Raw genomic sequence first — 23304 nt, 5'->3', positions numbered from 1 at the left:
GTAATTGAATTCATTCATTTATCTTCCATTCATTCATCAATACCTACGCTTATCCGTGCGCGAATTGCAGCCATCAACAAATGACACGCCAAGGTAGGTGGTTAGGTGGGTGTCCTCAAGTCGCCAACTGTATTAACATGTTTTTTGTGCTCAAGAAAAATTATATGTGCATTATGTAATATCACGTAGGATAATAGTACAACAAGTTCCTGTCCATTACGGGCAGCTTCTGCAGAGTTGAAGTGACTTCATTTCAGAAATTATCTTCGAAGTCTGCAACGTGTTTACTGAACCTTTGCTTTTTTTGCTTGTTACTCGCGGGACAGAGAGACTCATCAAACAAAATAACAGATGTTCGCAGCGCTGACATGGAAAGGCCACCCAAACCGAGCAGTTGTCTCATGGGTACGCAGAATACATCATAGTCGGCTGGAACCTTGCGAGCGCAGAGTGACTGCTAACACAGAGGCATTGTTTCCGCGCGCACTTTTCCACACTATCCTATACTTGCAGTGCGTAGGTAAGGGTTATGCGTATTTACTGTCTCGTATTATGTCAATACACTCTGCTTCTATTGCGTCGGTTTTTGCCAAAAACGTGTGATAGGCCGCTTTTGGGTGAATTCACTTCCAAATTTTATGACAGGTATTCTTATTTGCTCACACAGCCTTTATAAGCTAGAAAAGAAAAAAAACTAAATACAGGTGTCGCCATCAACCGGCCAGTTTCATAAGTAAAATGCGTGCGTCGACACCAATTTTTGGGCGCGGATACCAGAGGCTACGCTGAACCGCCATTCACTTCAAAACGCTGGGAATCTGTGTTTTTTCGCTTAGGACGCCATGAGTTAAAATCGACTAGTGGGAGAACCTTAAAATCCATTTTTCTCGGCGATAAATGCGTATTTTGCAGCCGGGCAAACGTCAGCACAGGCAGAAAAAAGCCAGAGAATCAATTTTTACGCAGAACAATAAATAGATGGGGTTGTCCTCAACGTCCCTTTAAAGGTCAACTTCCTAAAATTCGAACATTTTGAACTGATGACCGCATTGCATTTCTTATAGTCGTGCCACACGCGTATAAGAAATGTTAGTAAATGCTTAATGCTCAAGTTTGTTGATGCCATTATTTTTGGAGCTCTAGATACGCACTAAGATTTAATGTCGTTATACGTATACGTCATAAAGACGGTAACCTCTACAAGGCAGTCAACAATTTTTACTTGAATATAAACGATGGCATTGAGCCCTAAATCTCGGCAAAGTTGTCCAAATGTAATGTATAAACTATTTTGCAGAAAATGCCGCATCTCTTTTTTGACAAATCGAAAAAGTAGCCATAAAATCATGCGTCAGCGCACACAAGCAGAGTGTATCTGTCAGAAGTGCCGGCAAAAATGGCACCATTCGCATTGAAAATGCAGTATATAGGTGCCTCATCTAACTAAAATTTTTGAATAACTCATTTGCTGCTTGTTATAACCAAAAAGTTGCACACTTTTCTGCGTGTTACTGGTCCAGCATGGACTGGTCCAGCATGCGTATGAGGTAGCAAGACTCAGTGGGGCCCTGGAATAAGGGCACCACCCCTGGAAGACTCGGAACTTCAACATGAAGACACCCGGGTCCCGCTGAATCGACCAATTTTTGGCGCCAATAAAGTTTCTCTCTCTCTCTTTCTCTCTGCGTGTGATATTGAGACGAGAGTACATATTTCTCGGGCGAATGGGCTGTGATGAACTCTATAAGTTTTCAATGGTAGTAAGGCTATGTCATTAAATTTGGCACATGTGACACCGCGCGACCCTTAAGAAAATTTGTTTGGACAGTCTATAGACTGTCCTTAGACTTCTGCCTATAAAGTTTATAGACGAATCCTAGAGAACAGTCTATAGGCAAAACAAATGCTCTAGACATTCTATAGACAATTTATACATTTATGGCCGTACAATTTTAGTAGACTTTTGTCAATAGACAATCTATAGACTATGAACAGACAAAAAGAAATGTCTATAGGAAGGAAATAGTCTATAAGAAGTCTATATACTGTCTATAGACCATTTTTTAAGGGGAATGCCATTAAAACATAAGGCAGCATCATTAAATTTGTCCGCGTGGCCCGGGTTTTAGTCCCCTCTACACTGGAACAAATATTTTTTTTTTTGAATATGAAGTACGACTACTTAAGAACAAGGAAAAAAATACCAAACCGAAAAATCGGCTCCATGACGAGCCGGTGCTTCGCGTGATGCAGATACGAGATCACAGACATATTACTGAAAAAAGATTGCATGCTGAATGGCTCAAATAATGACTGCAAGCGACTGCATTGTTCTCAAAACGTCTGAAATGATTTTGCAAGCCTGAAAACTTCTCTTCAGCAAGATTAGAACCGACAATTTAAGCCAGTCACTAAGATTAAAAAAATGAAAATGAAAAATAAATTGTTCACTGCAGAATAACGGCCTGAGGGGCGAGTTGTGCATGATTAAATGAACGGCTGCGCAAATCAGGACACAGACAAGAGACACCACATGCGCACAATAGCGTGTGTGTGCGCATGTGGTGTCTCTTTCTTGTCTGTGTCCTGATTTGCTCAGCCGTTCATTTCATGAATTGTTCACTGCTCTCTACAGAGTTGTTCATTGCTCTCTGAAAATTCGTTGCTTATCTCTCTGAAAATTTCGTTGCTTATCTGTTGATTTGTTGGCTTAAATTTCTTATCAAATCGTTATGACAACGGCTTCAACGATGTTGGCGTTCGGAGAATCTCCCTGTGAAGTTCGTTGATTGTATTCTTTGTGGGTAGTAAATGTGCTGGCTTCGCGAACATCGCAAGAATACTTTCCGGTTTACAGTTTCTAAATCTAGACTTCCAAGAATTTAGAGTTTCCGAGTCTGTACTAGTAGCTGCCTCACGGCAGCGGAACGCCATGCACAATATATTCTGCGCACTCAGGTTAATTAGCTTGTTTATATTATCGCATTTTCCGTTTTTTTTTGTCAGCACTGGTCAAACAACCACACATGTACTGTCTTGTGTTGTCCTTTACACACACACACACACACACACACACGCACGCACGCACGCACGCATATACACATACACACACATACACACACACACATACATACATACACACACACACACGCACACACATACATACATACATACATACATACATACATACATACATACATACATACATACATACATACATACATACATACATACATACATACATACATACATACATACATACATACATACATACATACATACATACATACATACATACATACATACATACATACATACATACATACATACATACATACATACATACATACATACATACATACATACATACATACATACATACATACATACATACATACATACATACATACATACATACATACATACATACATACATACATACATACATACATACATACATACATACATACATACATACATACATACATACATACATACATACATACATACATACATACATACGTACACACATACATACATACATATTTTATTTTTCCAGAAACTGGAAAGGTCTCCTGATCAAGCTAAAAGCTATAAGCTTGACTAGGCACGGGAGACCCAATACATGGCAATAGCGTGTGTTTACAAAAAAAAATTGATAAATAAACATTCACCCAAAGTTCACAAACGAAATTGATCTATACTATTTCCATAGCATACAAACAGCATATAGCATACATGATGCATATCCCAAAAAGAGATCTCAAAGAAAGCAAAACGACAACAAAAGAGTAATAGCGTCAATGTGCAATTCAATATGAAATATTGCTAACAGAACAAAAATAGCAGTAGTAGAAATCATATATTAGCAAAATAGGAAAGCAGCTGCTTGACGCTGTATTCAAGAATAGAATAGAATAACTCAATCCTCCCTTCTTCTTCCCCTCTACTTATAATCTTTCCTTTCCCCAAGTTAAGGAACCGCACCTTTTTTTTATTATTTTTGACATGAGCGTAAAAGGAGAATTGGTGCCTGATTATGACGCCAGCTACTCATTTGCACATAATTGAAGAAAAACACGAACTGGCGACATAACGCTCAACAAAGCATAGCTACAACACACACAATCGACAAGACAAGTAATACAACAGACACGCTTTTGGTTAAACGCCTTTCCATCTTCCGCCCCTTCTCTCTTCAATATCTTGCCTTGTAGCATAGCTGCTGCTTCCTTTGTTAAGATCGGCTGAAAACAGAGCTTGCTTTCTTGTTTTCCTGAGTTTTTACAGAAAAAAAATTATTTTCCGTGAAACCAAGTGCAAGCGGCGAAAAGGAACGATGTCGCTTTGTAAAGAAAACAAATACCCAACTCGGCAACGCTCGGCTGCATGCTCGAAAGGCTATGCTGCCGCTCAAGTGTCGACAAAGCGAGGTCTCGTATTACGAATGATTCTGTCGAACTACATGTCTTGCGCGGACATAGATGAAAAAAAAAAGAAATAACATTCTTAACCTATCTCCTGGCGGCAGCAATATCAAAAGCGCATGACAAAGGGTGCAACGATCCGAAGCTCGTGACCACCGGAGGGATCGGCTCAAAAACAACGACACATTGAGTCGCTGCGCCTTCGCCATGCGTGCAATGCCGCGGCGGGACGCGCCTGGCGAACACCGAGGTTACCGAAGCGGAAAACGAATGTATACATATATATATATGCAGCAGCGGTGGGGGCCATACGGGAAGTGGCCATTGGTGGGGCCTAATTCAATTTCCCTGCGGACGGCAGCGCCGGCGAAGAAGTGTCCACACACTGTTCTGGCTTCAAGCCACGCGCACGCGGCGACAAACACGAGACCAATCGTGGCGTAGGCCGACGGTGCGGAATCTCCCAGGCATGTACCGCACGTGAGCGATCATAATAATAATAATAATAATAATAATAATAATAATAATAATAATAATAATAATAATAATAATAATAATAATAATAATAATAATTGGTTTTGGGGGAAAGGAAATGGCGCAGTATCTTTCTCATATATCGTTGGACACCTGAACCGCGCCGTAAGGGAAGGGATAAAGGAGGGAGTGAAAGAAGAGAGGAAGAAAGAGGTGCCGTAGTGGAGGGCTCCGGAATAATTTCGACCACTTGGGGATCTTTAACGTGCACTGACATCGCACAGCACACGGAGGCCTTAGCGCTTTTCCTCCATAAAAACGCAGCCGCCGCGGTCGGGTTTAGCCCCGCCGCGGTGGCTCAGTGGTTAGGGCGCTCGACTACTGATCCGGAGTTCCCGGGTTCGAACCCGACCACGGCGGCTGCGTTTTTATGGAGGAAAAACGCTAAGGCGCCCGTGTGCTGTGCGATGTCAGTGCACGTTAAAGATCCCCAGGTGGTCGAAATTATTCCACAGCCCTCCACTACGGCACCTCTTCTTCCTTTCTTCTTTCACTCCCTCCTTTATCCCTTCCCTTATGGCGCGGTTCAGGTGTCCAACGATATATGAGGCAGATACTGCGCCATTTCCTTTCCCCCAAAAGCCAATTATTATTATTATTATTATTAACGGTCGGGTTCGAACCCGGGAACTCCGGATCAGTAGTCGAGCGCCCTAACCACTGAGCCACCGCGGCGGGGAGCGACCGCTGGAATCGTTTTAACACCTTTTACGGAGCTCGTTCTGCTGGAAACCCGGCGTCCGTCGTCCGTCAGTCGGAAAAATAAATCCCAGGAGTTTTAAATAAAAGTAACGAATTGGGGGAGGGTCCACATTAATCCAGAATTGGCGAGGAGGTTTCTCTAATCGGGTTATTTCAGGATATAGAGACAATTCATTGAAAGAAATCAGGCGGCGTTGAGGTGGGAACCCAGACACACTGCGTGCCAGGCGGGCACGCAACGCATAGGCCACGAAGGGTTCCCTGGATCAAGAGTGTTGAGGGGCACCTAGTGAACGCGTTGGCGCTGTGTATGATTTAGTAACGTGTGTTTGGAACATATGTTCAGATCTTATCGTAGTGGTGCTGGTAGGTAGTGGCGTAGTATGTTGTGGAGTGTCACCCAGAGGAGAAGGCGCTATCGCGTCTATTTGTAAGGCGATGCTTAAGCGCCCTCCTGATTTTTCAAATTTACCTTCCCGGGCGCAGCCATATATTGGCGCTGGGCTATTGACGCGGAGAAGCAGCCTGCAGCGCATGCGCAACACTGTCTAGAACGTACGCTGGTTCAGTCAAGTTGTGAACTATGAGAAGGCCTAATTATTTATTTATCAATCCGTAATTAGTATTAGCAACAGTAGTCATTAGTGAAATAGATATTTCGTAATTAGGTATACATTCGTGTCTCAAATTGTCTAATATGCAGCGGCCTTTAAGGGTAGTTTTGGGGTGTAGTTATTATTATTTTATTTCCAGTTATCGAGTTGTCAATAAATGCCAATGTTTGCTTAGTGCTAGGTTCGGGATCTTCTTTGCTTCAACTGTTCTTAGGAAAGCAATAATGGGTTCTTGTAGTACTCCCAACGCGCCTTCTGATTTGGTTTCTGTCCAGTCATTGTTCTGAACGAGTTGATTGCCAGAACTTTGGCAGGGCCTGTGCTGTTTATCATCCGCCTCCTAATATGCAATTACTGGGTTCGAATCTCGCTACGACCATGGAGCCTGTAACAGGCTTCCTAATGGGAACAGTACTACTCCGGCCAAGTGATTGGTTATTTTGTAGGTGTAAGGCTTGGAAAAAGTGGAAACCGATATCGTACCGAAGCATTCCGTCGCCTTTATCAGCACCTGTGTATGCAACATCAATTCTGGAAAACTTTTTCAAATGTCCACATGTGTAGTTATTTGTAAGGTGAATTTGCTTGGAAAAAGTGCCAGCCGATATCGTACCGAAGCATTCCGTCTACTTTATCAGCACCTTTGTGTGTATTATCAATTGCTGCAATCTTCTTGAAATGTCAACGTAAGCTAACTTTGCGTGGGCAATCCTCAAAGTTGCCCACGAGAATTTAGCTGCGTTAAGCTCACGCTTGCAATCCGAGCATCTCCTCACTGCATGGCATAAGCGGATGCATTACGAGAGTTATGCAGGAGCTCGCGTGACAGCGGCGATAGAGCGTTCGAAGAGAACGGAAGCGTTCCGAGAACAAAAAAGGGGGAAACATGACGCGAGCTGTAACGCGGACACGCCCTCCTTCGAAGCGCGCTTGCTCGACTCGTGTCACGTGACGTCAAGAAGTTTTTCCGTCAAGTTTCGTCACAGTGCCTTCTCGGACACCCTCCTCTTTTCTCTCTCATGGAGGCTCTATAGTGCGAGGAGGACAGAATGGGAGAGATTGGAAAATGATTTATTGTGTCACCGATGGCAGTTAGCGCGACTTGGCTAGCGTTGTTCGACGTTGGACCTAGAGGGAGCGTCGGGTGTTTTCGTCACGGAGGCGAACTTCGTCCAGCAAGGTCATGCGGAAGAGAAGGCCACCGTTGAGGACGCAGCTAGTGGTAAGTTCGCCGGGAAGCCCGACAGTCTTTCTTCTCCGGCGACAAGTACATGAAATATGAGAGTCGGCCGGGCCTCGGCAGCGCTCGGCTGCCGATCGACAAGACGAACGCGATACGCGCCGTTCGGAACTGAAACAATAAAAAGTCTGAATAGGAAAAAAAAATGTTCGAGACGTGACTCGCCTGAGTGCGACCGCAGGAGGAAGTGATCCGGCTCGTGCTTTGGAGGACGCTCAGAACAGATTTGTATATGTGTGTGTGTTTTTTTCTTCGTTTGTTTCACTATTACCCCGTGCACGGGCGTGACGTTGCAGGCGCTAAAAAGAGGCCTATACGCTTCGAGCGCAATCGCTTGCGTTAATGCAAGCTCGCTTTCGCGACCGGATTGAACGCGGTGAGGGCACAGCTGGCACCTCTTCGTCAAAACGGTTGCTTCCAACGACGTGCAGCGGGCGCGCCGCCAGGTTTTTATTCTCTTCCCGGGAGGAAAACCCTCCGACCAGACTGTGGAACCTCCGCTGTGAACGTCCAGGACTGTATAGCAAATTAGCATAGAGTATCACATGTTACGACTGACGCCTTCTGGTTAGTCAGCCTCTAAGAACGTCTGAAAAATTTAGAGCGGAATGTAGGGCCCGGGGTTTTTTTTCTTTACACCACGTCCTTCTTGATAGTGTCACATTCGCATGGCTCAAGCCCGTTAAGATTTATGCTGTGGGAGCATGGGGTCTTCACAGTCGTTAGTTAGCCTTGGTAACAACTACGCCAATTCCAGGACGAGCGAAAATGTACGCGTGCGTTTCTACCATCTTCGAGAAAAGTTCATATGGTATGGACGAATCCCGGAGAAAAGCTCACAGCTCAAAATCCCGGCAATTTTGAACCGGCCCGGAGAAAAGCTCATTGCTTTCTTTTTGTGACCCCAGGAAAAGTTCAGCGCATCAGCCTTCTATATAGTCTCTTTACGAACCGTTATTACGCCCTATTTAAAACCCTCACCTCACCTTCATCGTAACTTAATCCAACACCACCCAAGCCTTGCCTGTCCCGAGCATAACCTAACCTGGCTACTATCCTAACCCTAAACCTGATAAATTAAAACCTAATTTGAACTTTAGACCTAATCTATAAATTATTCCTAACCAAGCCAACACTGAACTGTCGTGAATTCACACAGTAGGTAAAAGCTTTTCTTTTCTTGTCCGGTGAGCTTTTTTTTACGTCCGGGTTAAACACACGCGCAGGGCCGTCCCAGCGTGGGTCTCTATGCGCGGTTATCCTTTTGTTCAACAATATTTGGAAGGGTCACGTATGAAGGGTGGAATTTTTCGTTCTTATTTCTCGCTAATAAGGTTTATTTTTCAATACTTTTGGTCAGCCTCAACCTATCGAATGTTCGTGAATTAGAGTTGTGAGCTGGCGTGAGTAGTCACCAGCAGATTTGGCCGCAGCGTAGTCGTATAAACGTGCGAATACCTATACTAACCGCCCGTGATCGCTATACAGGTCACATTGGCGAAAACCCTCATCGTTAGCCTAAAGCTTTTTTTGCTTGCGAATAAAAGACAACAAGAAGAGTTGACTAATGGGTTCGTATACAAGGAGTTTCTGTTACAGCGTGCAGTTAAGCGCGACTTCTTTTTTTTTCCTCTCACAAGAATCTGACAAAGTGGGGTCGGGAGAGGAGGTGCTACTCAGCAGAGACAGCCCTAAGAATCTCGGGGGAAAAAAAAGATATGGTTTGAACGAGGTGCAGTGAGATCTTTATTTCCTTTTTTTTTCATTCCATTGCAGAACAAAAGAAATGCAAAAAATTGCGATTAGAAATGTGATAGTTGGGGGAGTTTTTTTTTTTGCTGTTTAGAATTGCTATCGAAGAACGATTTTCCATTTGTGCGAGCATCAGAAATAGCATGCATAGCTCATACAATTCTAGGCATGACCATTCATTTCGCGAGCAACCAACCTAGATACCACGACATCCTATGGCGCTTTTCGAGGGAATGCGTCAGCAACAACTTGTTCATTTTAAAAAACACATAAAATTATAATTTTTTGCTATTAACATTCTTTATTCACGTCATATCCTTAAAAAAACTGAGAGGCTCTACACTCGCAACAGGAAATTTTTTTAGTGTGTACGAAATGTACACATATAAGATTGGAACAAAATACGAAATAACCGTGAGAAGAACTCTTCCTGTTTGTTTTTTTAGAATGAAGGGGGGTGCAGTGTTACGCTAACGAGCGTTTACTTTCAAACTCTGCGCTTCTCTGACTACTTTTTATTAATCTGCCATAGATGATTTTTCGTACATGACCGCGTAAAAAAAAACTGGGAATATAGTTTAGAACAGTACGTCTCTGTAGAGAATAATTTATTCACTATTAACTTGACCAACGGTAACTATTGTAGCGAATTGGGCTGGTTGGTGAAGCATTGGTGGTGGGCAGGGAGGCACGAACAAGAGCCCTTATTACCTATAGACTTGTTAACATGAGCCAAGTTCTTTAAATAAAACTGTCAATCATGGCCCCCTTAATACTCAGCTCATTGTTATTTTTTTCGCGACATTACACTCAAAGGGGGCAATGTGCATGTTATCCAAAGAAACGAGAAAGGTATAGTGCGACCTTCCGTGTTTCATCCTCGTCAAGCAATGTCTTGGCCAGGTGCAGGCTACCGATCCTCCATGCAGTTTCATTTACGAAGTGCAAGACTTTACAGACCAACTTCCAGTCGCACTTGTGAACGTACGCAAATTTTATTAATTTGACGGGTTTCCTTGCCGGGTTCTCTTCCAACGCCCCTTTTATTTATGGTGCGAGTGCGTCCCAAATGTATACGAATGTAAGTGGGACAAGGACTGCTGGTAGTCGCAGTTTCTCCTTATTACATATATTTTCTCGTCTTTTTTTTGTCTTTTTTACTCTTTTATTGTAAGTAACCAGTCCATTCAGAACGTTAGATGGCGTTATTATGCTTTCTTCATTCTTACCTTTTATTTTCATCGTTTCATTCCTAGGATTTAGTTTTATTTACTTATTTTGCGTGGCTTAATGTAGAGTACTTTAAGTTCTTTCGAGGCGCACGTCTTTCTTGGGAATTTGACATATTGCTTTGCGAGTAGTGGCATTCGGAAACTAATGCTGTGAGGCCACAAAAAGAACCTCGGGACAGCACAATGGACAAAGCAATCACAGATTCTGCAAAACCCTTAATTAGAACGTTACTGTGAAACCTCAGGCAAGCTGAAACGATGTCAGGTGTCGAGAATATAAAATTGAGGACCCATAAAATTCGAGCGAATGACGGCATGTCACTATAAAGGTCACCGCCAGATGTGTAAATACAAGAACAAAAAAGAAATTCCTCAGTTAAGCCGTGGCTTAGCTTATGCTTTAGATATAGCAGATATTTATGGTTTAGCAGCAGCCGCGGTGGCTCAGTGGTTACGGCGCTCGGCTGCTGACCCGAAAGACGCGGGTTCGATCCCGGCCGCGGCGGTCGAATTTCTATGGAGGCGAAATTCTAGAGGTCCGTGTACTCTGCGATGTCAGTGCACGTTTAAGAACCACAGGTGGTCGAAATCTCCGGAGCCCTTCATATGGCTTCCCTCATAACATGAGTCGCTTTGGTACGTTAAACCCCTATAAAACAAACCAAACCAAAAGATGCGTACGTCATCTGAATATTGAGTCGTTCAGCTACAACCATACTATATGCAGATCCTTGGTTATCAAGCGATGATCTGCTTTCGTTGCTGTTTCATTCTTTTGAAGGAACGCCTACTCTATCGTTGCTCTGCTGCGCAAAGATTAATTAATAATAATTGGTTTTTGGTGGAAAGGAAATGGTGCAGCATCTGTCTCACATCTCGGCGGACACCTGAACCGCGCCGTAAGGGAAGGGATAAAGGAGGGAGTGAAAGTAGAAAGGAAGAGAGAGGTGCCGTAGTCGAGGGCTCCGGAATAATTTCGACCACGTGGGGATCTTTAACGTGCACTGACATCGCACAGCACACGGGCGCCTTAGCGTTTTTCCTCCATAAAAACGCAGCCGCCGCGGTCGGGTTCGAACCCGGGAACTCTTTTCGTGCTACTGCGTCTAAGAAGCTAAAACAGCTAGCGCTAAGAACTAACTTCGGAGAGTGTGTGCGAAATAACTGCACGTAATTCAAAGATCTCTCTCTGTCTGAAAAACAACCTTCCGTTTAGGAGAATCTCAACAATAGGCGTTCACAGAGTTCAAGTGACTCATTTCCTGATGGAAAGAACCTTTAATGCCCCCTGAACACTGCTGCGACGCCCGATGGTGCCTGTCATTGTATAAAATGCTCTTAGAGCTCCATGCTTCGGATTGCTTGCAGCGTCGACATCAACGAATTCTAGCCTTCCGCATCATACTGAGCATCAATGGCGTCGGGGAAGTCCGGCAGCTGATTCCCACCGATTACCTCATACCGCAGGTTCGTCTTCGATCCTACTAATCTTGTCCTTCATTCCTCTTCTCCAATCAGAGGACCTCCTTCTCGCTCATTTGTAGCGTCAACGTAATGTGCATAGAGGTCATTGAATATTAAAGCTTCCCATAATAACTGCTACTTCTTGTATCTGCCGCTGGGGAGCGTTCCGCAGCATCTCCTCTCGTGGCTCCACCTACAGCCAGCTTTCGTGCTGAGTCAAAACAAAGCGTAAGCAGGGCAGGACAGCGTGCAGTCAGAAGCCGATATCAAATGCATGCTTCACGGTGACCAAACTGTGCGGTTTGATTACAGCATGTGCCACCATTCGTTTCCATTGCTCCTTTTTTCTTTCTAATTAGCCGTACTGTAATGGTAGAGGGTTGAATAGCCGAACAAGGGATTGAAAGCACTTCACTGGGCCACAATGTTATAACATTTTTTTTTCCTTTCGATTGTTGTCCACTCCAGTCGTCCGCTTCGTCGACTTGCACATCTTGGTGAAGCCGAGGGCGCGGCTTCTCTGCAGACGACGAAGAGCTAGAGCTGATAGAAAGATTTAGTTGTGCGTCCGCAACGGCTTATAGCGGACGGAAGGAGCTTGCGGGGACGGGAGTGCGCACGAGCAGAACGCTAGCGCGAGCCCAGCGCTTTACGCACGTACGCAAGCCAGCGCAGTTTGAGCTGCAGCCTTAGCAGGGATTGCGCATACGTTAACGTCTACAACGTGGCGAATCCGCCCGCTTTCGACCAAATACAGCGTCGCCGCTGCATTCTTAAACGTTACAGCTCGTTCTGAATTCGCTTTAATTTTGGGCATTCTCACCCTAAAGATGATAGAGCTGACAAGTAGCCATTGTTCTTTTAGATAAATTGTCGATTTTCTTGCTGTCGAGCCTAACTATGTATACGACGTACGCTGTCGACGTAGCAAGGACACCAGGAGGAGTTTTCCACTTTCGTGGAGACGTTTTCATTTAATTTAATCGATTTACTTATTAAAAGAACAAAGCCTTTGAGTTCTCATCTCTAATAATTACTTAATGCGCGTCTACGGTGGAGCGAATGCCGGCAGTCTATTAACGCAAGGTTCATCTAACGTATAGCTATTAACAACCTCCACATCAACCTCAAGCGACAAAGAAAGGAAGCGTGCCATAGCGTGACGGGTGGGGAGAGATAGAAGAAAAAAGAAAGCGGGTTGCCCCATCTGCGCGTCGCATGAAATGCCTCATGTCACACACATCCACACGCCTCTTGCCCCGGCCTTCTAAGCAAATCGCCCGCACGCACTCTCTGCTCTTCCTCGTCCTGACGTATTTCTCTCAAGCTTCCCCGCGTTCGCGTCTCGCCTTCGGTATACGAGTTTGCATTCTTTCGTCAAGGACGTTCACGCAGGCGCCGTCATGCTTAGCAAGGTCACGCCTGATGCACATTTCTCGCCTTTTCGGCCGAAAAGATTTATTGGTGGCTGAATGTTTCGTGCGCATCCTGATGCAGTTGTTATAGGACTGCAGTGGGACGTGTTCTTTTATATTTATTCTTTTAGCTTAATGATGCGGATTGAATGGACGCACGTTTCAGCGTTTGCAGTGACCATGACGACGCCATTTTTCTTGCGCAGTTTATCTGCGTTGTTCAGGTTTATTACGCGGTTGGACGAGACAGTTGCACACAAAGCAGAAAAGAAAAACCGCTGCGTTGCTTCTGCGTATTCGCGTATAGAAATGCGAACACATGCACATATCGTTATCTTTTTACGTATCCAATGTGTATTAATTGCAACACTGCAGTGACATTGCGTGAAAAACAATGCAGGTCGTAGCTAGTACGATAATAATATTAATAATTGGTTTTTTGGGGAAAGGAAATGGCGCAGTATCTGTCTCATATATCGTTAGACACCTGAACCGCGCCGTAAGGGAAGGGATAAAGGAGGGAGTGAAAGAAGAAAGGAAGAATAGGTGCCGTAGTGGAGGGCTCCGGTGTGAGATCCGGGATTAATGGCATACACGTTTTTTCGTTCTCGATAAGCATAGAGAAGCTCCAAGTGACACGCTGGGAGCGCGTGAAGTTCGCTGAAAATGAGAAGATCCAGAAGTTCATGAGGCACGCCCGCATGTATGTCTTGTTAAGTCGCCTATACTGTTCCACAACCGCATCTTTGCGGCACTGTTGGTACGATGGCTCTCTTGCGCCAATTGCCAAAACGAACCGTGAAGCAATATGTCGAACCAACTCGCTGAACAGCATATGTTAAGCGATCGCGTGCGGCATTGTCGCCGAAGACTGTGGCCTAGGTATAAAAAAAGCAGCCTGCGGCATGCGACGAATGTGACCGCGTTTTGTTCTTGATTGCTTAGCTGAAATTTTGTGTTACTTACTTCTAATAGCATATTCTGGCTTAACCGTAGAATCGGGTTGAGTTAGACCTCCTTTTTTTTTTTTTTGAAGCGAAAGCTTCACTACGCTAGGTTTTCAATAGGGCAGCGGCAGTGCAGTCACGTGGCATGTCATGTGACCTACTGACGTCATCACTATCTGCCCACCGTGGCAGGTGGCAACTTCCCCATCGGGCATCGGGCATTTCATTGACGCTTTACAGGCAATCCGTTGGCGTTTGCGAACGTAGCCATGCAAAGGAACCTTTCGCTTCTAACCAGGGTTAATCAAAGTATAAACCACTGCTAATTATTTTCTTTAGAACACGGGCACGATAATTATGACACGCTTAACATCGGCAATTTATTCTTATAGATACGGTCTGTGCATTTACAAATTTTTTTTATAAGTATTAACAGGCGGTGCTTTCTTACTAGCTGTACGTGCGTGTCAAAGCCATGGTTACACCAGGCCTGATCACCTTAGGCTAGGCTTAGCTGCACTGGCTGCCATGAGGCATGGTTCAATAGAAATCCAACAGAAATTAGTGAGAAAAAAAATAGTGTATTCACCGAAGTTCAATAGTAACTGTGTTGACAGATCCTTCACAACTGAATTTAAACTGCCACTTAAGTACTTCGTTGTACTTGAATTGTCAGCTTTACATTAAAGAACATTCGAGTCAACAAAGCCAGAAATCAGTGTAAACGAAAACTCAAAGCTCATTATTTTCTTCTGAAGCGTTCGGAAACTAAAGGTGCGGGAAAAGGCAGCGCTCAATCTTAAAGGGCAACTCCACCACTTTTTTGAGAATTGCGCGATATTTAAGGATTCAAATCCATATAGGCTGTAGGTAAAGCATGCCACGTGTTTTTTTGCGGTAGCGTTTAAAATAGTGACGTAATCGACGATTGCATTTTAGGCTTCTCCTCAAAGCACCCAAGAAGTGCGCGCAAGTTCGGTGTGACGTCAAGCAAGGTAAGTTTTCAAATTACCGCTGCCGTCATAATAATAATAATAATTGGTTTTTGGGGGGAAAGGAAATGGCGCAGTATCTGTCTCATATATCGTTGGACACCTGAACCGCGCCGTAAGGGAAGGGATAAAGGCGGGAGTGAAAGAAGAAAGGCCGTCAGCCACACCCTCCCGTGCCACGTTTGATGCTGGCTAATAACTCTCGGCGAGCTTTGCCTTCAGTGGCGTTGGTTTTTTTTTTTCCCTCAAAGCACGCGTTTATGCGTTGTAAATGTGCAGGTACCTTCGACGACGTCATCATGCGCCCCCCACTTGGCGCTGTGTGCTACGGAGAAGCATAAATGCCATCGCGATCTTAATCGGCGATTACGTCACCATTTCAAATGCTAGTCCAAAAGGGCTTCGCATGCTTCACCTACAAGTTTCACACATTCGACCCATTGAGCTCGTCGATCTCTAAAGCCTACTCAGTTGCCCTTTAAACGAGTAAGTAAGGATGCTACCTAGGTTTAGGCTAATTGGTTTTTCAGCCGAAAAAAGCACGGCATAACAGGAGACAAGCGCGCTGAAAACTACAGCCTTCTGTTTCTTCTGTGCTTTTTTTATAATCCATGTCCCTTGCTGCGACGTGCCCTTTCCGCTTCTGCAGGAGCACTTTCACAAAACAATGAGCTTGCGGGAATGTTTCGACATTTCCAGTGGTCACTTCCTGCTCCTCTCTTCGCCAGATATGTTCAGTCGTCTCCCGATAATAAACTGGTTTCCTCGCGCAATTCCAGTGCACCAATATGCCTTACGTGTTCCGTTTAGAAAAAAAGCATGATGGTCGCTTTCGGGAAATTTTCTGGTCGTTTAGTTCTCGTTCACTGATTTGCAAACGACTCGATGCGTATAAAGGATAAACGTTACATTATACCGGCGTCTATGGAATCGCTTCCGGCATTTACAGTTGATGTAAAACGTCATGGGGCTGCATGCTAATTTGGTCACCTGTTATTAGTAACCGCGGGCTAGTTTTCAATAATTTCAGAATTGCTTTGAAACCGATTAATTCGAAGTATCTTCTTTACTACATTTTTCCTGCGCCTGCTTCGACTGGACATGTTGAAAATATGTGTAAAAACGTCTATCGCTTCTTGTTAATAACGTAGATTGGAGCATGCCTCTTAAATTCTTACTCCATTTCGCTTTCCCTAAAGACTACGGTAAATTCAAGATGGTTCTTTCCTTTTCTTCGGAATGGTTTATGAAGGTTTAACGTCCCAAAGCAACTCAGGCTATGAGAGACGCCGTAGTGAAGGGCTCCGGAAATTTCGACCACCTGGGGTTCTTTAACGTGCACTGACATCGCACAGTACATGGGCCTCTAGAATTTCGCCTCCATCGAAATTCGACCGCCGCGGCCGGGATCGAATCCGCGTCTTTCGGGCCAGCAGCCTCAGCCACCGCGGCGGCTACCTTTTCATCGGAAGGGATCACACTTCTCGAAACTTGGTTATTCGGCGGTGTTGAAGTAAAAGACAATTGATGATCCCGGGGGATGAAGACGATGAAATATACTTACAGAAATTTATTACAGTGAAAACTGCAAGTTACACAACCTGAGTCACACAGACAGTCAAACTAACTGTAACTTAACATAACTGATCTCACACAGAGAAAACACTGTAGAAGATCTTACTTATCGACCAGAGGTTAAAGCCTAGGTACTTGTAGAATTATGTGCCAAGCACGGAGGCTCTAGCTAGACTAGACAAGACTAGACAAGACTGGTGTCTAATGCCTTTGCTTGCATTTGTATGGGTTTTGCGAACAAAGAAGTTAGGGCGGCCATGTTTCGAGACCCGCCCGTCTCGAATCAACCATCGATACTCAATGAAATTTAGCACAAGGTTGGGCACAACTTCGAGCCTAGGGCTTGGCTAAAAGCAAAAAAAAAAACACATAACGAGAACATTCCGAAAACTCTCTCCCGGCGAGAGTTCCTGCCCTTACCGCTCGATGCGCTTTTCCTTTGCCCTTTCGCCGCCACACCTGCGCATCGCCTCTCGAGAGATGGCGAGTTTTTCCAGCTAACTCGCAGGACCACAAACTTGCTGGCTCGTCGCGGAAATGTCAAATGGCGGAGGCCCGCCGAGAATGCCAGCAAACAAAAGTGCCCTTCGCGGAACTTGAGGCAGGTTCTCATAATTCCCGAGAAGTGGCGTTGGGACTCCCTGCCATGAGAACGCCGCCGTGGACCGAGCGGCGCCGCGTGCCCACCACTGCCATTTGTGTGCGCGCCATGCGTGCTTTCTTTGGCCCCCTCGATTTGGCTGCACTTTCTGCACCAGTTCAGGAGGTGCAGCACTGTCGCACTCGGTTTGACAGTGCAGCAAGCGTCACCTACACTTTGGCACTCGATTTGACGTCGTGCTGCATGAGTGCAGCTGCACTTCTGCACTAGCCTCTCGGCGAGTTCTCTTCTCGTGCAAATAGTGCAAGGTGCTTGGAGAATTGTTGAGTTCAAATATAGCCCAAGTTATCGGGCAACTCTTTCGTTCTGCAATTGGCGGACAACCGCAGTCACTTTTCGGATAGAACGACGACAGCCTGAATCACGCGAATAAACTCGAAGGTTGTCTCGAGCGGAAGTCTGAATAACTTCTTGAATTCAAAGTTTGTTGCCTCTGCAAAGTGCCCGTTGACTCTGTGACGGTCGACCTGCGCTACTTTGCGCAGTGCAAAGGAAAGGGCGGTATTAAATTTATCACTTTTGGAAGGAACAAATTTCATAGCCGCTCCACGAGATGCGCCACTTCGAATAAATGCACAGCGTTCAACAACAACTAGCACAATGCCGCGCATATGTAAAACCACGCGACAAACACCAGCACACGGCCGCAGCAGACGAACGTTTCTGTACTTTTGCACTCTGGTATTTGGCCGCTGCACCGAGAGCACTAGTGTCAGGCTGCACCCGCGCCGCAAGAACTGGCGCTGCACTGGCACCGCACTTTTGTGAACTCAGTGCAGAAAGTGCTTCCACATCGAGGAGACCTCCTGGTGCACTGGCAGATGTGCGCGCTTAGCAATGCTAGCAGCCATCGGCCGTCGTAGCGATGCTGGCAAGCGGACCTTTGCGCCTCGTGGGTGGGGAGCTCGGGGCTTTCTGAGAACTCTGCGCCTAGACACGAGGCGCGCAGTGGAATCAAGCTAAATTAATATTTTAAAAATGTAAGCTTTAAAGAAGCGCGGCCTTACAAGTATATGTATGGTCAGCCTTGTGCACATAACGCCAGTCACGGCGATATGACTTGCAGTTTCTCTCCAGAACTCGAATCTGGACTCCAGATGGTGACATTCAGTGGCGTAGCCAGAAATTTAATTGGGGGGGGGGGGGGGGGGGGGGGGCTCATGTAGCAGCGCGGCCTCCTCGTAGCATTTGTGGAAGCATCAAACACAACAATAATAATTGCATTGCCATTAATTGCCATTGACAATGCCATTGTGTATTAGATAACGCTACGCACTGTCTGGACAAGTGAAATATGTATTTTATTAAATTAACGAATGCATTCGCATGTCTTAAAAATCGTGGCAGACATGATTACAAAACATAAAACTGAGCAGGGGACAAGACACAGGAGAGAAGGAAACAGGACGAGCTCGTCCTGTTTGCATCTCTCCTGTGTCTTGTCCCCTGCTCAGTTTTATGTCTTGTGATCATGTCATACCAACTATGCCCGTATCGTTCACCCGTGGCAGACATAATTACTGATACCAATACTTCCATGTTTTTGCGTATTTAATAAGTAAATAAAATATCACACAAAGTCTAAAACTATATCGGTCCGGAAACAGCAGAGCAGTGCATGCCGCTGATATGAAAAACGTAAAGGCCATGAAATTAGCAAGTAGAGGACAAATATTTTAATGAACGTTGGTCGTTCAAGAACCTTTACGTTTTTGTACATATGCAACGGCCAGGGAAAAGTCTCATTGACGCTGTCCTTCGTTCCAGTGTACTACGCAGCAGCAGCTGTCACCGGCCATGCATTGCGAGTAATTGCACTGAAATTTTAGTCGCAACATCGAGCCATCGATAAGCCCTTGAAAGTTTGTGCTAGGATGAGGTCCCTTGCGTTACATGACTTTAGGTGCATATGAGTTTCCACGAAATCCAACCCGAGTTAGCAATGTTCGCGCCAAAATGTCTTTTCTAGTCTGAAAAAGACACTGTAGGTGGCAAAATCCAGGACTTCGGGCGCCGATGGTTGTTTTGGTCAGCAGTTTGCGGTGCGTGACAGCTCGAAAAATTTCGGGGCCAGCTGAACATTTGCACTTGCGATCGCCTGCGACACAAAGACCGCGACTAGGGATAAAGCCCTTCAGCAACACAGTAACGCCACACCATCTCTGCCATCTGTACACGTCTGTCGCTAGTCCCGGTAGCACACAGACTCAAGAATCAATAGACCGGATGCCATTTAATGCATTCAAATGGTGCGCAAGCGAAAAATTGGTGGACTCCTTCGAGTCAACTTCAGTTCGACCGTCTGCTCGAGATTTACGTGGTTGTGGCTCTGGGCACGCAGCAAAAAAAAAAAAAGAAGAACTGACCGGAAAGTCGACTCCACTGTCCCAATACGTAATTGGTGTCGCATCGAGGTGAAGCTATCTAACCGATGTGATATACATTTCTCGAACATAATCATACAATCTGAAGTAGAAATTTTCCAGGCTACCGGACGTGGAAGGAACTACATGGCTGTCACTGCTTGACACTGCCCGCATATCAATCACCTTTGAGACGTCCTGCGTGTCCACCTTCGCAACGCCGTTATCAGATGTAATAAATTAAACCCCCGTGTAGTTGGCACACCCAACTTCGGCGACAAGTCCAGCTTTCTTGGACTAAAGTTTTGAATATTGGAACATTGTAAGGTACTGTTATGGAAATATTGAAGGTAATGGTCCATTCTTCCGATGCGTATCACAATCTTTATTTTAAAGTTTTAAAGAGCCATAAGGAAGAGCCATAAAATCAGTTTTTACTCAGAAGAATATGATGGAGTTGTCCAGAGTGCTTTTTAAGGCTTGGGATCTAGCAGATATGTTTTTTTTTCTGGCCATCCAGTTCGTGTGAGTGCTACTTTGGTTATTTGCACGATATGAAACATTCATAGGGCACATTCGCACATTCAGTGCGCTGAATATGCAATGAAACTCACATTCAAGCAGCACATTCAATGCTGCTTAGCCGACCTTTCTCCTAGCGTCAACAAGAAAGCGAGGAATTTCTTCCCGCCTGCAGCTGACATTAACCCCTCCATACAGCTGGGATAGTGTCTTGCTACTTGCGTATATCTCTGTACGTCATGCGAGTAGGTAAACAACATTTAGATCAAAGTAGAAGTTCGTGAAAGCAGAAACTCGGCTTTGCGCAAGCAAGCGAGCTGCTCGTACTTTCGCTGATATTAATGCGATATATCATAAAATTCGCCCATTGGTTAGATGGAAGTGACGTCACCAGACAGGATAATTTCCATTGGCTAGATGGAAGTGACGACACCAGGCCGGAAGAGGCGTCACGTTTGGTAAACAGAACTGAAGTAATCCTGCAATTATCCGCAGGAGACGCCGTGCTGCCTAAAAATGGCCAGGCTTAGCTTGGTTAAGCCAAGAATGCGCTGCATATCTCGATGGAGTTCCGTGCTGCTCCGTTGACTCGATAGGCTATTGACTCGATCGCCATTGAAACTGCCCGTGTAACAGCGCTCGATCGCCTTTGAGTCGATAGACTATCAGGTTCGAGGGCCCTCGAAATGCCCGTGTGACAGGGGTATAAGACTGTCCCGGCGAAGGAGCGCAGCTCTTTTATACATATGCCGTGACGTCAATCATAGCGCAGCGCCCCTAGCGGGAGGAGCGGGAGTCAGGTGGTGGCTGCGGCCGCGCGCGACCGCGCCAGTTGGGGCTTAGCTTTTCCTCCGTGACGTCACGCGCTGGCGCAGCATCCCTAGCGGGAGGAGCGGGAGTCGTGGTGGCTGCGGCCGCGCGCGGCCGCGCGAGTTGGGGCTCATCTTTTCCTCCGTGACGTCACGCGCCGGCGCAGCGCCCCTAGCGGGAGGAGCGGGAATCAGGTGGTGGCTGCGGCCGCGCGCGACCGCGCGAGTTGGGGCCCAGCTTTTCCTCCGGCTGTCTTGACGTCACGTCACGTGGTTTGGTGGCTGCCCGGCCGCGCCCAAGGGCTGAACTGAGTGATTGCAATATGCAACGCATAAAAGGAATTTGTCCGCCGCTCCACGCGTGCTTTAATTGCACCGCGTGGATCAAACCCACCCGTCGATCCCGTCGATTTAGCTCGCCGTGAGGAGGTGGCGTTGAGGAGAATCTGGGTGCATGCTGCGCTGACGGCTGCGGTCAGGGCCTCCGGGACATCACAGACCCCGCTTCTGAACTGCCCCTTGTGTCCCGCGTCTGCTACATGCCGACGTTAGCGCACTTTATGCTAACTTGCCCGCACTTAGGGAGGCACGCCAGCGACACTTCGGCATTCAGGGTTACCACACCACCCAACCACCAGACACTAGAATCTGGACCCGTGGGCCCCAATACCGGGCCTTGTCAGCATTCATAGCCGACTCCGGCCTGCACATGTACTCTAGCCGTCTTATGTCGAAGGGCACATTTGCGCAATTAAAAAAAATAGAGAAGGCAAAGCTGCAGAGGCTGCGGAAGTAGTGCGTCCGCGAAACCAAATCACTCCGCCACGTATCATTCGTTCTTATCAGTGAGTCTGTAGACGAAAACAAAGAGTGGTATAAAACGAAGTGGTAGCACTGAAAAATCACGGTCGAAGCTATGAACCCCTGTGTCGGGGCCCTCTGGCTATATTTTTCACCGAGTGTTAACTAATTTTAGGCGCAGATGGTGTAAGAGTTATCCGCCCTACTAGCCGCGTGTCATACCGCCATATGTGGTTCATGCTTCTGGGGCAAATGGGGCAAGAGATAAAACGGAGTGCAGGAGGTTACATGTCACGGTAGGTGAGATCTGTCGTAACGAAAAATGCCCGTGTTCACTTCTTTGGTTGTATGGCGAACTACTTTTTGGGCGCGTACTTAGCCTGCGCGAACAGGCACGTGCTCTATACTCCTTTTCATACATCAGGTGCAAAACTGTGAAAGGTAGGGTAGTAGTCCGGACGGGAAAATAAAGCGAGGCGTGTTACTCCGCGCTTGTTCTGTGGCCGAGTGGTCTAAGGCACGAGAAAGGCACAGCGTGACGTCAGCAGTAAGAGTCCATTTGATCAAGTTCATGACAAATGTGTGATATATAGTATAAGTCTGCAGACAAAAGATTCACTATGTTTCGCTCACCATAAGGAACGCACTACTTTTTGGTCGCGGATGCAGGCAGCGCAAACAAGTGCGCTAGCTTTGACAGCGTTGCATCTGATGTACGAAACGGGGTATAGCTTTTGTAGCGGTGACAGCTTTATGTGAAACTTCGTGTAATGATATCGTATTGCCGACACATAATTTAATTAGCTGTCTCTGTGAACTTTCTTGTTCGTAGAAAGAGATCGTGTAAATTCCAGGATTTTCATTGCTAAATAATACCAGCGGCTGAATATTTCTGTTCGTGATAAATGGCATTTCTCTGTCCGCGTAAGGTCAGCAAAGGCCAAGGAGCAGCGAAGACACGCTTTGAATTCTGAAGTCACGGAAAAAATAAAAATATTAAGGGCTTGAAAGCCAGGGCTGACTGATCATTGCCCCCAAGCCCTTACCCGCTTTGATAAAGCACGAATTGCAGTTTGCGTCAAGGATACAAAGTTCAGGTCTATGTACTATGTCGTTAAACGCGTGATCATTTATTTAGGAGCGTTAGCGCTTAATACTTACATATGTCAAGGATGCGTCTGTCTGCAATGAAGGTCAAATTGACCAAAACAGTAACCATGTGACCACACTTGTCATTTTTCGCAAGCGGTAGCC

The 23304-nt window shown here is 45.8% G+C and overlaps 1 protein-coding gene and 1 pseudogene across 3 annotated transcripts in view; one reads left to right on the top strand and one right to left on the bottom strand.

The window, feature by feature from the left end:
- LOC144136627 (sodium-coupled monocarboxylate transporter 1-like) overlaps positions 1-23304 on the bottom strand; it is an 84252-nt gene that overhangs the window by 51391 nt on the left and 9557 nt on the right. The gene's annotated exons all lie outside the window — the stretch shown is intronic.
- Positions 7373-23304, top strand: part of LOC144136628 (isatin hydrolase-like) — an 87945-nt pseudogene continuing 72013 nt past the window's right edge. The window contains exon 1 of the transcript XR_013315647.1: positions 7373-7499. The product of XR_013315647.1 is annotated as an isatin hydrolase-like (transcript). The remainder of the gene's footprint in view (positions 7500-23304) is intronic.

Source organism: Amblyomma americanum, chromosome 6 (assembly GCF_052857255.1).
Source record: "Amblyomma americanum isolate KBUSLIRL-KWMA chromosome 6, ASM5285725v1, whole genome shotgun sequence".
Classification (NCBI taxonomy): Eukaryota; Metazoa; Arthropoda; class Arachnida; order Ixodida; family Ixodidae; genus Amblyomma; species Amblyomma americanum.
Note: the sequence above shows the minus strand (reverse complement) of the source record. Positions and strands in the feature narration are given on the sequence as shown.